We start from the raw sequence: 16925 nt of genomic DNA on the forward strand, positions 1-16925 counted from the left end.
TAAACTGTATATAATCATATTCAATGGAGCCCCAACACCTGTCAGGGACACACACACACACACACACACACACACACACACACACACACACACACACACATAGATGTGAGGAATGCGTTGCTGTAACTTCAGTGGTTATCCTGGAGGGAGGCAGCTTGTGTTTTCAGTTGGGGAATGTGCAGGCCAAGCTGAAACTCGGTGAAAGGACCGCCTCTCAAAGGCTGCATTGTTTGAACTCGGACTGAACCAAACTGGTTTGGTCAAATTTTAACAGACGGGCACGTAGAGGTGTGCGAGTGTGTGTGTGTGTGTGTGTGTGTGTGTGTGTGTGTGTAAAGGTTTGTGTATGAATGTTCTGGCATGGGAATGAATGTGTGCTTTCATGCGTGTTTGTGCATCTGCCTTATTTTGTTTTACATACAAGTACCCCCTCTGTGCTGCCATCAAACAATGCAATCAAGTTGTGCCGTTAACATCCCCACAACTGTGACAGTTGGTTTATGGCGGTCGAGGCAGCGCATCCCCGATGTTTGCCTGGTGCTTTGATGCCGTCATGTATCTCTGTGTCATCCTGGCACCTTGTCACAGTTAATTTTTGTTGCAGGCGTGTTCTGTCAATGCACAGCTATTTACTGCGAGTCCAGCCCACCATCTGGCCTCTCTAATTGGTTTGGAGTTGAGGCTGGCAAGATGGAGAGCACTTACACACACACTCCACACACAGACACTCTGACTCCTTTGGTTTTGTAGCTGAATGTAAAAGACTTGAGCACAGCAGAAAGGCTTTTATTAAGCAGCAGCTAGTAATAAAAGCCTGTGCAACACTTGCATGTTGGTTGCGTTTGTCCCTGGAAAAAAGTGTGCATCTCTTGTAAAAGCGGTGACCCCGTAACGCAGAACCTGGCCCATTTGAGCTCCGAGCACATAACCTGGATCCGAAGCCAAAGTGACAGCAGCTACGCCAAGCTCCACCGCTGTGTTCAACATTAGCTTACAGTGATGAGACATGTTGAGGTGCCCCTGGGCAATCCGGCTAGCTGTGGCCCTGTTTATACCAAGTTCTGTGCGTGTATTTGACAAAGAGTGAGCATGAGAGTGTGTGCGCTTTGGTCATACAGCATGCTTAAGAAGTATGCTCATGTTGTTCATGTGTTTAGGCACCCGTCAAGTATTTTGCTGGGCTGCAGTCCGCTCCCATTTCCACAGGATGTTTGTGTGTGACAGTGTTTATGAGCTTAAGTCTTATCAGATTGTTTGGTATGTGTGTGCGAGCTAATGTGATCAGCGTGTGTGTGAATGTGTGTGCGTGTACTGTTTCACACATCCATGTTTCTACATGGATGTATATTTAACTTGCAGCTCTGGCAGTCGCAGTGTTGATTGAACGTCTGATGGTGTGTGTCTGTGTGTGTCTGTGTGTGTCTGTGGATTAGCAGACAGACCCACTCTGGGCTCTCTCTGCTGATAACCGCGAACACAATGCTCCTCATTTAACCTCTCACCCTCCCGGCTCCAGTCCTAACTAATAAATCCCAGAGTGAGTGATGAATGGCCTGCGCTGTTGCACGGGTTTCTGAGTGATGGATGCGGTGAACTGGGCCTTCACAGGGATTAAAGCAAGTGTCTCCCTCTGACCTCAATTATTTAAGTTGGTTCCTGCATATTTTTCTTGGCTTAAAAAGCGACTGGCTCTTCTTGTTCTTGCCTGTGGTGAATCATCAAATCTCCAGCGTGCGCCTTGTTACTGGAATATTTGTATCAAACACTAACTTTTAAGCGGCTAGTCTTTAAACTGATAGTGATATGTTTCTCATTATCTAGTCTCTGTACTCCAGCACATTGAATTTGGCTCATAGCTTTTAGTATCGTACATACTCCTCCAGTTTTAGAACAATGATCCTGAGCATGAAAACAAGGTAATTAGGGAGTTTTATGGCCGAACTGTGGAATGTTCTTCTCTGGCCAAGTCGGTCAGCTGACCTGAGTCCGAGCATCTGTTTCATTTACTGACGAGCAGACTGAAGCAGGCACCAGTAGTTCAGGCCTGACAGTAAATCACAAGGAGAGATAACAAGTGTCTGGTGATGTCTGTGGGTTTATAGGACTATTTCAAAGTCTGTGTTAACTTATCTAATGCTTTCTTTCCCTATGTTTTGTATTAGAAGAGTCCACATCTATGCTAGCAGCTCTGTGAGGAGCTAATTACCAGTGTCAGAATGCTAACATGTTCTCAGTTTATTTGCAAATATGCACTAAAAACAAAGTACAGCTGAGTCTAATGGGAATGTCATGAGTGTGGTTTTACGACCAAATACCAAACTAATCTTCGTCACCATCTGATGATGGTTCTGGATGAAAAGTGTAGGGGTCAGCAAAAGTATTACAAGGGGTTGAGGCGCATTCCACATAACCGCAACGTCTTTTGTCTCCCGGCTGGAGGGCCTTTGTTTGTTGCATGTCTTTAGGATCCACCGGTCTGGGTTTGGGTATCGGTCGATACCAAGTACCGATCTGATACCAATGTTTAATTAGATAAATTCTGGAAAACAAAATAAATACATAGATATAAATTCAGTGAATTGAATCTTCAGGATTAACGGGGGTTACAATTCAAGTATAAAACCTTTTAATGCAGCAACAAATTGGTCAAAACTTTAACACAAATTAAAATATTAGTATATAGTGTATATAACATTGTCACTGATCCCGGCCCAATATCTGATATATGTCATTGCTTGCTTTAAACATTTTTTTTTATAAATCTATGCTTGCACACACAAAACGTAAAATGAACTTCTACTTTACTGTAGTGGCCAGCAATTATGATACTTGACCTTATATGTCATTATAAAATGCTTTGGGACTTTGACTATACAGTGTTACAAGCGGATTATAGCACATTCGTATGTTTATAATGCTTTATAGACATGGCCATCATAGAAAGTGACAAATCACAATTCTTGTTGAGACATTTCAATCAAAACTAAATCTGAACAACATGGTAGCGCGAGAAGAAAACTCAAGGAATCGTCATTTGGTGAGCATAAACATCTAGAAGGATTCTAGGGAATCCATCCAGTCTTTGTTGAGCTATTTCAGTCTGGATCAAAGTGGTGGGCCGACCAGCATGGCTAAGACTTACTTCAATCCCTGCATCATCTGATGTTGAGATAAACCCCCTCAAATTGAAGATGTCAGTACTTAAACCTCATAGTCATTGTACAAAGTCTAAACATGAACGTTGTGTCGCTGTTCTCATCGTATACAGTTTCTAGTCCTAATACTCTCTGACTGCAGTATTCCACACAATCATTTATTGCTTTCAGTGTTGATATCGCTCACTTTCACTCTTATTATATTGAAATGAAATTGAAATCTGCATTTTTTTTTTTTTTTATATGAAAGTGTGTGTGGGATTTTCAATTTCAATGTCTTAGCCAGTTTGTTACAAATTTGGTCTTGTTGACAATATGTGAGTCAGTAAAAGACCAATTTAGTTTCTGTCTATGGTTGTTTGTGAAAGTTAGATTAGGTACTTTTCAGTGACTATAGTGCTGTTGGCAAGTTGTTTTTTGTTGTGGGGTATGATGTCTGCTCTAAAGTTTAGGTACTTTTTAAGGAGTTTGTTTTTGGGTGATTGCCGGGAAGGCAGCAGTGTCAGGAAACAACCACTCACCCACCGTGTGCTCTGAAAACAAACATTACCTCATGACCTAAGATGTTAATGCAATGCAGATAAAGATGATAGTTCTTCCACACCTTAATATATATAAAAAAATCTGTGTCAAAGAATGGCAAGCTTGTTTGACACCATCAATTTCTACAAAAATGTCCCAAGGACCTTCCTGTCGATATAATGAACACATTTTTTTTAAAAGAGCTTTAAAAGTACCAGACTGAGAAATGTATTTCTTCGGTCGAACAGATTATTGTTATCATGTTGAGCAAGGTGAAAGCAAAGTGCAGAGGAAGTTACATTTGTAGATAATCACAGGAAATTGGAAATCGTATCATTCCTCTTCCTCAAGCGGTAAACGATAACATCCGATCTTCTGGCTTCTGGTCAGTTTTGTTCAGATATGTGTGTGACACACACACACACACACTCATATAAATACACAGCCAGGCAGACGGACGGGGGGGAAGTGGATGCTCCTGTTTCCCCTGGAGGCCCATGGGCGTTTACTCTTCCTGTCCCGTGCTGACAGGGCTGGAGGTAACTGGTTGGTTGGACTGCATTGTTGGGCGGATGAGGCACGTCTCCCCCAGGGTAGCACATGCTCGGGCCGACTGCTGGGAGGGCAGAGAAGGGCAAGGAGAGAGGGATAGAGCGAGAGAGGTGGTTGGGAGGGAGGGCAAAGAGGGAGTGATGGTGTGAGGAGAGGGAAGGGGTTGAGGGGTGAGATCTGAAGCTTTATGTATTGGCAAAAGCTACAGAGAGCTGGCCGGCATATAAATATAACAGTGACTAATGCAAGATTGAATAAAACGGAGAGGAGAAGTCTTGGAGGACGGAGAGAGCAAAAGGGCAAAAAACCAGCACAGAGAAAGGGAGGAGATGCCTGTTTAAAGATGGAGGGGAAGAGGGCTGAGTGAAGGGAGGAGGGCCGTGAGGGCTGAGTTGCTGCAGCTGTGTTGATTTAGCTTCTCACAGATCAGGTTGTTTGTGCGAGGGAGAGGGAGGGAGAGAGAGAGAGAGGGAGATGGGAAAGAAGGAGAGGGAGGGAGAGAGAGAGAGGGAGATGGGAAAGAAGATTTGAATGCCGCTGACCTCGACACACCTGCACAAACGCCCACCATCACCAGATGGAAGTTGCAGCGCGATTGCGTGCGTGCTTGCGAGTTAAATAAGCCCCAAAAGGTCTTCCTACTGTGACTTACCTGGAACAAATCCTGTTCTAGAAAACAGAAAACAAAGAACATTATGTGAATGCGTTATGACCACCAGGGAGTGTAGCTTTGAGCGAAGTGTGCACGTGTCGGTGTGTACGTGTACGTGTGTATGTATATGTACGTGACTGTGTGGGTATGAATAAAAGAGATTTATATCAGGGAAAGAATGGTTTGTTTCTGCTCCTAAGAATAGATTCTGTGACGGAAATGATTTTGATGCTCTATGCAAGCCTCTGTGCGTGTGTGTGTGCGCGTTTGTCTCATTTTGTGTGTATTTGCCCAGGGGTGCTTTGCAGATCAAATGCACTTGCTGTTTAATTCACCGTCTCAACAGTCAGCTCTTACAAAGTATACACACGCACCGGCACGCGCACGTCTGCATAACCTCAGATATAAACATACAGAATGGGAGATGAGTATGGAGATAAAAACAAAATAAGTCTGCAAATATTTGGTCTTGGGTACTGGAGGATGGTCGCGGATGATTGTGTTCACGTTCATTTGTGCATGTAACTGCTGTGCAGATGTTTGCCTGCCTGGCGGTACGGAAAGTGCATGCAAATGTTTCTGTCTGTGTGGGAGTTTATCACAAATGATTGCTGTTGAACATCTAATGTTCGTGCTGCTCTTTATTTTTTAAATGTCTTGAAACCGCATCAGCACTGACTTATATCATGACCCATGCTATTATATTAAAATGAGACCATTGTGTATGTATTTAGGGCAAAATGGCTGAAATCATAATCTTATCAAGGATATTTTCTGAAGTCTGTCTCCATATGAGAGATAAAGGCAAAACTACATATAAATGAATCGATGTTCAATGGAAGGAACTGCCTATTGTCTTTTAGAGACATGATCATGGTATATTCCATTTCTATTCCATATATTTCAAAGCATTGTATCATTATTGTATAGTGTTAACTGCTCGCACATAAAACACAACACTTAAAGTATAATAATAAAATAATACTATGTATATCGCATTTGTTATTCATACTTAAAAAACTTACCATTAACATTCCCCTGAACGTTGATATACAATAACTTTCAATCATTACGCAGCTCTATATACATTTATACATTTCCTGTGTCTGCAGCGACGTACAGCAGCGTACGGACGGGTGAAGATATCTGCACTGGCTGGTTCCTCTGTGCGGTTCAAGTCCTCTCGGCTTTCTTTGACGTTAAATAACAGTCGTAGTGAGGAGAGGACTGTCAGGACTTCTCAAAATTGTGTGCCCGTGTTTGTGCGCGTGTCTTTGTCTGCTCATGGGCATGTCTCAGCTCCTCCTTTATACCCACAAACTGCCTCCCCATTCATCTGTCTGTCAACTTATCTAGACATCTATTTTCCTGTAATCACTTCTTCTGCCCCCCCCCCCCCCCCCCCCCCCCATCTTCTCTGACATTCCTATCTTCTTATCTTCTGCTTCTAAATGTCTGTTAAAGAATTGTGTGTTTGTGTAAATCCAATGCTGTCCAATCTGTCCTAGGGTGTAAAATCATCTCTAGTCATTCCTCTTTTCTCACTTCCAACACATCTCCAATCACTTGCTATTTGAACCCAGAGGCATCATTTCAAAAGGGAATGACATTATTGATTTGACTTATTAATTTAGGCCCCAAGAAACGGAAGTCTGTATGCACAAAATTAAACTGCCCCAAGCTATTAAGTCAGACAGTGTTTACTCTCCGACGCCGTCATTTACTTGCGTCTCTGTGTGTGTTTACACGCGTTTGTGTATGTGTGTGTGTGTGCGTGCGCGCACCTCATGAAGAGCCACTGCTGTGTTGATCTGGGACCACAGGGCAGCACCTGCTGGGGGTCTCCTGTATGTCTTTGGCCCCTTGTTAATCCCTCCCTTCCTCAAGGGCCGTCAACGATTTTCAACGTCACCCGTCACTCAACCCCCACAACCGAGGCATCGTGGGTAACAGCCCTGAATCACAGTTGAAGAGTGCACTTCAGTGTATAACGGGAGCAAGGCAGAGTTTGAGAAAATAGCTCGGCATTGCCATGCAAAGCACAGCCACGCTGTCCGTTTAACTGTCAGCTTAGTGCAGCAATAGAATAAAATAGTCTTGCACGGACAAAAGGTCTTATCTTGGAGGAGGAAATTAAATGTTATTGAAATTTGGCATCACAGGAGCTCTACGTGAAATGTTTATAAACGCGAGCCGATTATCGCTCTCGCAAACGTGGACGTGCTCTTTGTCACCTTGACAGTAATAACTGGTTCGTCCCAGCCACAGTCCTGCCATCTGAGCAGCCTTCAACGAGCAGAAACATCGATGCAGAATTGTGCTCCGTTCACTGTGTGTAATAGCTGGAACTTCTTTGTTGTGCGCCAACAGCGGGGCATGAACAGCAAAAATAGATGGTGCCGAGCACTCCCAGTGTGCGTGAATGCAGGTCTCGCATTTTGATTAATTTGTGTTCCAGTACTTTTCAGTTGTCCTCAGTCATTACCCTCCCAAACGACCGTCCTTCCCTGGGTATTCAGACAAACAAAACTCGTAGGAACAAGCTGGTTTAATGTTGCTGGTCTTTTTATCGTCTTGTGTTTGCGGTGGTTTACATGCTCTCTCCGGGAGACTGTGTGTCATCATATGGCTCCCAGTTATTTATGTGTGTATTACGCACACTGTCCAGGTACTGCTCGCAGGTCGTTTATCCTCCATAGGTCCCCACCTTCCTGAGATATGGAGCTGTTACATTTCTATATCACAACACTCTGCCTGCTGAGCAAACATACTTGCATAATACTGTACTCTCTAGGACCAGGTTTGTCATTGTGTGTGTTGGCTTTAGTTCTTCCCGGTCATTAATCCTATTTTAAGGCCTTTTACTCTGCTGCTGCCCTCTTAATACCACTTTCACTCTGTTGCTTCAGGGTTCTCTGTCGCCCAATTGCTTTTCATTAGTGTGGATAGGTGGGAGAGGTTGAAAGAGAGGCAGCGTGTGTTTTAAATATGGCTTCTTCCCAATTTTTATACTGGCTCCACTACTAATATTTACTGTAGAATTGATATGTAGGGCTGCAATTGACGGTTATTGTTTTTTTCAGACTAACAGTTCAAAACTCAAAGATGTTCAGTTTATCACATGAGACAGAAAATAATGTTAATCCTCACAATTAAGTAATCTTAATCTTAATTTATAAGGGGAATTAGGAAATGTTTTGGGATTTTCGCGGTTATTAAATAGAAGCTGATTATTTATCTCTTTACCAAATAATATTTTCAGCTCTATTGAGAGGATGCGGATGTGATGTTTTTCTTTTTGTTTCCCTGTAGATTCAGATTAAGACTTTGATAATCACAAGCAATGGGAATTAGTTTTTGATATCTTTGACTGTAATAAAACAAATTGGATTTAGAATTGTTTTTACAAACGGCTATATCTGGATGATTTGTTTGATGTGCGAGTTGGCATGCTTGTACATAATGGTTAAATATGCTAATTGTGTAGGCATTTTATGGGCTTGATTTCATCTTGTGTTGGTGGTAGGCATGCATGCATGTGTGTGTGTGTGTGTGTGTGCGCCCCCTCTCAGTGAGTAGGCAGCGTATTACTTGTCTTGGTGCAATGAGCCAGACTTTGTATTAGGCAGGTTGAGCTGCAGGGGGAATTTTGTAACACTTGACCTGTTTCGCTGAGTCATTTGTGTGCATGGAGAAAAAGAGAGGGAAAGAAGAGGAGGGAGAGAGCAAGCGAGTGAGGGGAGGGCAGCACAAGTGGTTAGGGGGGGGGGGATTGGAGGGGATGAGTGACAATTAGACGTGATTGAGTGAGAGAGAGGGAGAGAGAACAACAGCTGGGTGGGCCGGGGGGGAGGAAAATGAGATGACAGTGCCTTCATATTTCTTCTCTTATTTTTCTCTTTTTCTTTGTCACCCATCCCTCCATCCTTGTCCTTCATTCAGCAGCCTCTCAGGCAGGCCTGGTTGAGTCGCCCTGCTCCTCATTACTCACCCCTTCAACCTTAAAGGTCATAAGCACTAACGTGGCACTTTAAAATGCAAGAACATCTAAACTTCTTTTTGTAGCTGCTTGTTGTTGGTGCTGTTTTTGTGTATGTGGATGCTCACGCACAGTCCCCTCTTTTTCTGTGTGTCTTGGTGCATTTGTCAAAAATACTTGATGCCAGCTCTCCACATAGATATTAATCGTGTAGTTTTTCATTTGGGGAGCTCAGCTGGTGGTCCCCTGCCTTGGAGGAAGAGTTTAAGCCATATATCTGCATCACTGGCTACTTATTCTCTCTTGGTTGCCTCTTCTTGCTGTCCTCACATTTCGTGCGCGTGTGTGTGTGTGCATTTTTTTTCTCTTCCCTTTGGGTATAATGAGTATAAAGTAGTGGTAATTATAATAAAGGCCATATTAAAAAATGTCAAAGGGTCAATTCCCCCCAATAACAATGCTTACCTTTGTGGTATCCAGCCATGCAGATAATTGGATTTTTTTTAATTTGGATTTTAATGTAACCACCTCTATTGAATAAGATGTCTAGTCTAGGAGCGTCTCGTGATTACATCATTTGATCCCATTAATGTGCAAAAAAGGGAAGTGCGATGAAGCTCGCAGAGACTTTTTCAGCGTTTGTACCCAGCGAGACACTTTTGAAATGAACTGGGCAGAATCCTTGAGAGCATTATCCGCTTGTTCTAATTAATATGTCCATGCTCCTGTTGGCAATCTAGGAAAAAGCTGCAAGTTTATCTCATAAAAAGAGATTTTTAAAGTGAATGATGCCCATCCATGGCATTGTTTGTTGTCAAGTCCAACTCCAACTAATTTGTAGAGATCCAATCACAATGCAGGCTTAATACCGAGAATGCTTTTTCAATACCTGGTGTAAATGCAAAGGCTTACGTTATTATCCAGATAGTGAACCAGATACAGATCGCATGTTAATAACTTGCCTCTGAGCTGTGAGCACCACAGATCCAATTCCATAGAGGTGGCAGCAGAAATCTGAGATGTAAGAGAAATAAAACCAAACCTTTCTTCTTGGCTGGATACCACAATTAAGAGGGAAAATATGTTCCTTTTAATCATTTGGGTGAATGGAGCTTTTAATACTTTGTGTTTAACCTTGTTGTCCCAAACGTGTTTTAATGCGTCAGGGGGGGGGGGGGGGGGGGGGTGTAATGTTTCTCTTCTTTTGCAAATGCATCTGTGTTGCGGAAAACAAAGTAAAAAGAAATGCACTTGCCTCGCTCCCTTCTCCTTCAAATCTGCTTTCATTACCCTCCTTGTTCCCTGATCTCCCCTGTCGCCTACTCCGCCACAGCTGCGTACAGTTGTAGCCTTTCACTTCTGGTGTGACGGCTGTTGTGGCGACTTCTGGCTGCCAGCACTTCCTCTGGTGATACGAGGGCCCCCCGTCAGTCGAAACATAGCCTGGTGTTTGTTGACATTTAGCATTTTACCACAAAAATTATTCATCAGTGTTGACATTCAGCCTTATGCATAAAATTCATGATGTATGTGGCACTTCCTGTAGGCGCTGCATCAGAGAGAGGGGCAAGGAGTATGTCTCACAGCTGAGGCACGGACACACACAACATTCACACACAAAGAGCATATATACAGTAGCTCTGTTGCATTAACACAGAAAAATAAATGTCCACATACATCCTCTTGAACCTAGATCATCAAGCTTCATGAATACATTTAAAAGTCATGCGTTTCATGTTTCTTTCCATTCTTGTGTCTTCATTTTGGATTCGAGACTGATGCACACACACAGAACCTCCCCGCGGTACTTCACTTTATTCATTCTTCGCAGATTAATTCTGGGACGACACTTTTTATGATCCCCAATTTATGTCAGCAGTCAGGCAGGCCTCCCCTCTCTGCTGCGCCTCCTCTTATCTCCTCCGCCTCATGTCTCTGTCTCCCTCTACATGTGCGCTCAATGAAACAATGGTACTTTCTAATAACGAGCAATGAGTTTGTCAGGTTTTAAAAGGAGAGGGAGACAAATGGGGGGGAGGGAACGAGGGGATGTGAAGATAATGGGTTTCTGTGGTGATTAACATTCCAGAGTGGCGCGTCAAAGACAGCGCGACTGTCCTATTGTGTCTTTACTGACAGCCAAATGAACAGAGGTCTCGGAACCGGTCTCGTCTGTGGCACCGAGGGTAATAAACACACCATGTCTAATCTACATCGCTGCATCGCTTATCCTGTTTGAACTGAGAGTGACACATTCCCCCTTTTGTTATTGTGAGAATAGACCCACGATTACACTTTGCAGCCGGTGTGGCGGTGAATGAGATCTTATCCTCTGTCAGTGAGTCAGCCGGCTAGCTGACTAACCGGTCATTCAGTCTGTCACGTGATCACCAGGTTCCAGCCATTCTGGGGACGGCGCTGCATTGGTGTGTGCACATTGGTGTGTGTTTGTCGGAAACAGGAAATGGTGTGAGGCAAGCCACTGTTCTATTATGTTCAGGATGACGTCATTCCTGCTCAGTGAATGCTGTTGACATATAGGATCTACTGAAGTGGTGTTAAGTGTTGCGCACTCAGGTGCAGCATGCACCTGTAGTTTCACTCATTAACTCAATAGGCAGTGAAAAGGCAAGTAGTTCATTAATGTGTATGGAAGATGGACGTATATAACATCCGCGACGCTTCCATTTCTTGATAATAGATTTGAGATTCAAGGATTTTAAAGTCACTCCAGTGATACAAGTAAAGTTGTATGAAATTAATTTAGCTGGGAGGCTCCATAAAATAAAGAGAATAAGTAGTAAATATAGAAACGCATATAAACAAAACATCATATGATAGACATGAAAACAAACAAAAAGTATTTGAATCTCATTACAGGAGTACAGGTGACCCCGATTGAAATCAAACCCTTAGACTTGACATTAGTTTGTTCCATTTTGAGCTATAAGAGGACCTAGATACAATTCTGCCCCAGGCTTTATCATCAATATTCCCTTCACTTTTCGTGCTGGATTTAGGCCACAAATGCCTATCTAATCAGGTAGTCTGTCTGGAGGTTGCTCATGGATTCAGTGCTAAGATCAGTTGATTCTCTCCACTCCCCGACTTTGATCCTCACGTCTCATCCGCCCTCAGATCAAAACGTACATCCGACCGCTCCCTGCTGTTCCGCTGCGCTGTGCATGCACCCGCACACAGTCAGGTGTGCTGTGAAAGCTGAGGAGAGCAGACAGGTTTTTTAGCTAACTTAAGCCAGGGATTAAGGATAAATTTACTGCCCATCGAGGTGTGTGTAATAGTATCTATTTTTGACTCTGCCTTCAGAGAGAAACGCCTGGTTTTCCCTCAGAAAGGCATCAAAACCTCTGACATATTCGCCGGCTTTTACTCGCTCCTTTCTCACAGGTGCTTTTTGTAATCCACACTCTCGTAGACACTTTGAGTGCACGCTGTGTATTCTCTCTATTTATGAGCATATCTGTGTGTGTGTGTATATGTTGTTTGCACATGAGCTGTGTGTGTGCAAGCATGTGACTGAGTTGTGTGTGTGTGTATGTGTGCGTTCCCCCGTGTACGTGCTCCCTCTCTTCTGGCATGCCTAACTGGCTCTGACACATCTGTGGCTTTTCCAGGCGAATCAGGGCCGGTGCCAAACTGCCAAGAAATCAATGCAACAGACTCTGCTCTCCTCCTTTCCCCTTATATTCCTCCCTCTCCCTCAGTCTACCCTCTCTCCTTTTCTCTCTCACTCTCTGTCTCTTCTCCTTTTTTTTCTCCTTCTGTCTTGCTCAGAGCCCTTATTAAAAATGGAGTGAGTGTGTGCTGCATATTTAAAATGGTCATGGATGGATTTAAACGGCTGATGGTATTTAGTGTCTCCTCAGGGAGCTGCTATGAGCCCTTAAGCTGACTCCTCTGACTGCAGCCTGACTGACTGGTGAGCACACACTAAACCTCTAATAATGACTTGTGTACACACAGTGAGCCCAGCGCATGCATGCAGACACACACACAAATAGGCAGGCATGCACACTTACACTTTTCATTATAGCACACTGCTCTCAGTAGTGACGGGGACGCTGGTCACGTTCGTTCTGGGTGGAATGGATGCATTGCAATAGATGGTGTGTGTGTGAGAGTGTGTGTACACATACACTCAGCGGTCAATAACTCATTAGTTTGCCTGTTTTGATGTAGCAGTGTGTAAATGTTTTTAACTGTATTTGAAGATACTCGTATGGGTTCACAGGCATGTCTAAGTGCATGTGTAAAGGAGTGTGTGTGTGTGTGTGTGCCCCCTCTTGACAACAGTCAGGGTAGATGTCACACTGAGCCCCTTCAGGTCGAGCAGCAAGTATTTCTGTCATGTTGTCTTTCATGCTGGCTTGGATTTGGGCTCCAATCTTGCTCCTAAGTGTCCTTCACTGAAACACTATTGATTACCCAACACATTCTCTAACACTGAACATAAATACCGCTGCTGCAAAACAAACACACTCACTGGTACACAGATGCCCCCGCACAGATGGGAAGGCAGGAGCATCTGAACAGCCAAAAATGGAGGGTGGAGGAGATTGAGTAGTTTGGTAATCTCTGAATATTTACATAAATAGTGCATATAACTGCATTTCCAATAAACTAACCGGCGCTTGCAACCACTTTTGCTTTGTAACAATGAAATCGATGGCACCGCCTTCAGTGCATTCAATACACGGTGGAGGATGAGAAAGTAGATCTGTTCGTTATTTATGCCGAGGGGGTTTTTAAGCGGCGGCAAATTGTTGTAATGTCGTTTGATGTATGTTCGGCCGTTCGCTATCTTTCATCCGTGAAATGTGAGGGTTGAAGCGTGTCCATAAATGGGAGTATTTTGCATCTTTGCACATGCTTTAGAAAAGTGCCTCAGTTTTTATGTTAATCTCTGTGTGCACTTGTGCGTTTCTGCTTGGCCTTGACACGTGTGTGCCTGCCAGCATGCATGCTCCCGTTCGTGTTTGTGTTTGCATTTTAAAGACACTGGCCAGTTACAGTGTGTTGTATTGTTGACAGAGCTGTACAACCAACACAATGATGAACTTCCGCACACATTTCTGGATCCCAGCAACAGTTAGTTTTTATTCCCACAGATTTAAATCCAGTGTCACAGATTGGTTTGAAGTGTCGAGAATGTGTTTATATGAGTGCGTGTTTATGTACACCCTGTGCCAGAATACAGGTTGCATCCTTTTAAACGAGGCATAAATCACCAGCACTCCACGCCAATCAACCACATTTAAACACTGATGAAACCATTCTTTATTCCCATACAGATAAATTGAACTCTGAATGCTTTCTTCTCCACCTTCCCATCCCTTCTGTATTCTATTGTCCCTGCCCGCTCCCAGTGGCAATGCATAACTGAATGTGAATGGAGGAAGCGTCTTTCTTAATGAGGGTTTGAATTCGAGTGCAGCGAGAGCGTAGTTCTTAGGTGTTTCGGCAGCCTGCATTGTTGTGGTTTCTCTCCTGGGGCATGGGATGAAGAGTAAAGTGAATGAATGTGGAGAGCATGCAGGGCCATTATTGCTCTGTGTGTCATTAATCAGTAGCTGATGAGAGGCAGTTTGACGGAGAGATGGGCCTATTACTGCTATAGCACTCTCAGGACCCTCCATGCCAGACTCTTTCAGGCAGCCTACTTTGCGGTCAACAACACAGCAGGTACAAACATAGTAAACAACTTTTGAAAGGAAATCATTATCTCAACCCAAAAAAAACCACAAATTCTGAACGAGGATCATTAGTCTTAAGTTATCAAGCTGAGAGAGTGGGACATTTGCAACGTTTTTTTTTTGCCACGCATACTTTTTCTCTCTGATTTATTTCCCTCCTACATGTCGTCTACTTCTCCTTAAATCTCTCCACCCTCCAGCTTGAATGGTCTATTCTCTCAGTTCTATGTTCTTTCCTATATGTTCCACACTCTCTTCCCTTCTTCACCATCCCTGTCTCTTTCTCTGTGCCTTGTTTCCTTTATGGCAGCCTGTGTGAGGAACTTGGTAGGAGGGCGACATGAAGAGCACTCTCATGTGAGACGGCGAGAGTTAGAGATGGGAATCAACGAACTGACTCCGGGAGAAAGAGGGAGGAAAGGAGCGGTAGCCAAGTCCTAGATGTCACTTTTTCCCCCCCCACTCATCATATCTAACGTCTCTGCACAGCAGGCTGCTGAATAGATTGCGGCACACGGAGGCTATTGCAGTGTAGCATCGCGGATGTAAGGGAGAAATCTAAGAGGATAGCGGAGTTTGGGGTTGTATGTGTGGCTGAGTGGTGAGGTAATGAGGTGAGAGTCCCTTCTAGCCAGAGGTTAGCAGTGGTTAGGAGGGCAGGTAAACATACCAGCTGCTCCTGACTGCCTGGCCTCAAGGCCGCAGTGACACTGGTAGAGGAGGAGAGCGTGTTGTGGGGGTTGGCGGATGGTCAGTGGGTGGGGGTGAGGAGAGCAGAAAAAGCAGGGCGAGATGATGGATGAGAAGCCTAAAGGCATTGTGAGGTAAAATATGGCTGGATGTTCTCAGACTGCCACACACACTGTGAATTACAGTATTTCCCCCCTGGGTTAGCTGGTATATTATATTCTGTAATTTCATCCAAGAGTTTGCTATAATAATCTGATTTCTTTCCGGTTTACATACAAACACATTTTATTTTGTGTTACACTTATTGAAAATGTAGGACACCTGCTGCTATTTGAAAAGCCTTTTGGATTTCTTACTTTTGCTCTAACAGGAGCAGTTTGACATTTTGGGAAATGGGCTTGTTCGCTTTCTTGCAGAGACTTAGAAGAGGAGATCAAACAGATTCCCAGTTCCCTAAGTATGGAGCTGTAGAGCCAAGATGTGAATAGCTTATCTTATCATAGAGAAGCAGGAGGCAAACAGCTAGCCTGGCTCTCTCCCACCTTGAAACATCCATCTGAAGCTCAATAATTAACACGTCATATAGTTTATTCTCTACTAAAATAAAAATGTTACTGGGAGTTACCTGGTCGAGCACAGTGACTTTCCAGAGCCACCAGATGCTGCACAGAGGTGCTGGGAGATAAATGACGAAATAGTTACATCATGTAACTTACTATTAAACTCCTAACTGTTGTTTTTTTACATTACATTTTTGGACAGTTTAAACTAATGACATTCTTGAATATCTGAGCTTTATTCTTGCCACATTGTATTTGCTAAGCTGAGCCCTGCTCCAGCTCCAGAGTCGAGCGGTATCGATCTTTTCACTAAGGAAGAAAGCATCCAGGCTACATTGAAAGTATAACTTATCCATATGTGCCACGGAGATCCTCTCTACAAACCTAAAAATAGGCCAGTCTTCTACTGTTTTTACATGTTCATCCTTTTTACACAGAAATGGGTCATGAAGTGTCCATATGTTGTTGTTTTTAAATTAAACTACTGATACAGGAAATTACTTAACGGCTACCAATGAGAGCCGTGGCAGCTCTTGCATTTACGTTGCTAGTACCAGCTGGCAGCTGCTTAGTTACTTTATTCCTTCCATAGCCTACTGCCGTCTGTAGCTGTTACCTAACCCATTAGGCTACGCAAACTCAGTGGAGAAGATGAAGTTTCACAGCAATCGGAAACGATCCCAAAACATAAGCCCACTAGCAAAACGATACTCTCACAACCCTACTCCGTATATGTGCTGCATGTGTAGCCAGTAAAACAGATGCGTTCTGCGGCACATTTGTAAACGGTTTGCATCCGTTACAACTTCAATGTAGCCTGGCCATTAGCCAAACAATACGATGCTTTTGTGTTATTGTTTTACTAAATTTTGTTTCATGATCCCATGTCAGTTGTAATGATTAAAAATTAACTAATAAACCAAATTTGATGTTATTTTATGATGTATTACATTACAAACACAGAGTTAATTTCATTGAACAACAAAATGTATGCAAAATGTGATTTTCTTTTTTCGTATCCATTTTGCATATCATGTCATGGGCTACTTTATCAATATAAACAACACATTATTGTGTTAATAGTTTCTACAATACCTCTTG

General features: G+C 43.4%; 1 protein-coding gene across 1 annotated transcript in view; it reads left to right on the plus strand.

Annotated features, from left to right (window-relative positions):
• LOC142969266 (nectin-2) overlaps positions 1-16925 on the plus strand; it is a 72832-nt gene that overhangs the window by 44941 nt on the left and 10966 nt on the right. The gene's annotated exons all lie outside the window — the stretch shown is intronic.

The sequence above is a fragment of the Anarhichas minor genome, unplaced genomic scaffold, assembly GCF_050575085.1.
Source record: "Anarhichas minor isolate MPS153535 unplaced genomic scaffold, ASM5057508v1 ptg000041l, whole genome shotgun sequence".
NCBI classification, from domain to species: domain Eukaryota; kingdom Metazoa; phylum Chordata; class Actinopteri; order Perciformes; family Anarhichadidae; genus Anarhichas; species Anarhichas minor.